The sequence below is a fragment of the Limulus polyphemus genome, unplaced genomic scaffold (genome assembly GCF_000517525.1).
Source record: "Limulus polyphemus unplaced genomic scaffold, Limulus_polyphemus-2.1.2 Scaffold5514, whole genome shotgun sequence".
In the NCBI taxonomy this organism is placed as follows: domain Eukaryota; kingdom Metazoa; phylum Arthropoda; class Merostomata; order Xiphosura; family Limulidae; genus Limulus; species Limulus polyphemus.
Window position 1 is genome coordinate 48,845 of NW_013671124.1, and position 1,047 is coordinate 49,891.

General features: G+C 29.8%; 1 protein-coding gene across 1 annotated transcript in view; it reads right to left on the reverse strand.

Annotated features, from left to right (window-relative positions):
- LOC106472673 (ankyrin repeat and death domain-containing protein 1A-like) overlaps nucleotides 1-1,047 on the reverse strand; it is a 42,791-nt gene that overhangs the window by 36,012 nt on the left and 5,732 nt on the right. The window lies entirely within an intron of this gene.

Below are 1,047 nucleotides of genomic sequence, written 5' to 3' on the forward strand. Positions count from 1 at the left end.
AATTAATTAACAAACGGAGACGTAACAATACGATATCATGAGAAATTCTTACAGACGTGGCTGTAGAATACATTACTTAGAATCCAGTGCTTAAACGCGCAGCATGCTAAGTCACTAATCTCGTACACGTTATCGTAAAACTAAATACAAAACTAGGAAGAAAAACGTAGCTAATATTAATAAGTAACAAGCCATGGCTGATTGCATAAGTTACTAACTATCACAACGATCGTTCATAGCTTTGTCGTAAGCATTTAGTGCATTTTTTTAAAAAACAAAATATATGTATGTTTATGAAAAATACATTTGGCAAATTTATTAAAGTAGATTTTAGGGACTTTGTTTACACAGGCTTTCGGCTAAAATGTCATTTCAGGGAGGATACTTGTTATTTTACCTTAATCTCTCTTAAAAGCGTTTTAATTAGATTTTTTTCTTACTTTTACTTCACAAAGGTAATTTCATATTTTTAGGGTCACTTCACCCTGATTAATACCAATGCGTCGAAACTATGATTACAAAGTTCCAAGTATTTTGGGTGTGACCAGCATCTCCCAAAATAATAAAACTTTTTGATTTGAAAAACAGAATTACAAAGATAACAATTGCAATTTGGTCGCTAAAATATTTGAAATACGACAATGCTGAATTTAACTACTTAAATTATAAATTAAATGGTATTACAGAGAAAATAGTTTAAAAAATTAGAAAGTGTTGGAACTTGGATTAATTATAGAATAAATAATTACGTAAATATACCCCAAAAGATTGACTTGTATTAGAAAATTGGGTGTTCTACCTACTGCAAGATCTTGTTGGGATTGTTTTTCTTTATGGTAATTTTATTAATCATTCATTTTTCACACCCAAAACCAGCGGTTGTTCTGAAAATGACCAAATACTATTGTTGCGTATCTGCTTGTTTGTTAATTTCCGGTATAAATTATTTCCAAGGAACTTCAGCGATACAAGTTCTTTCTTAATTAAAACTAGTTTATTCTTTCTTGATACAATTTTGTAATACACATAATTTCCACAGTCACTTTC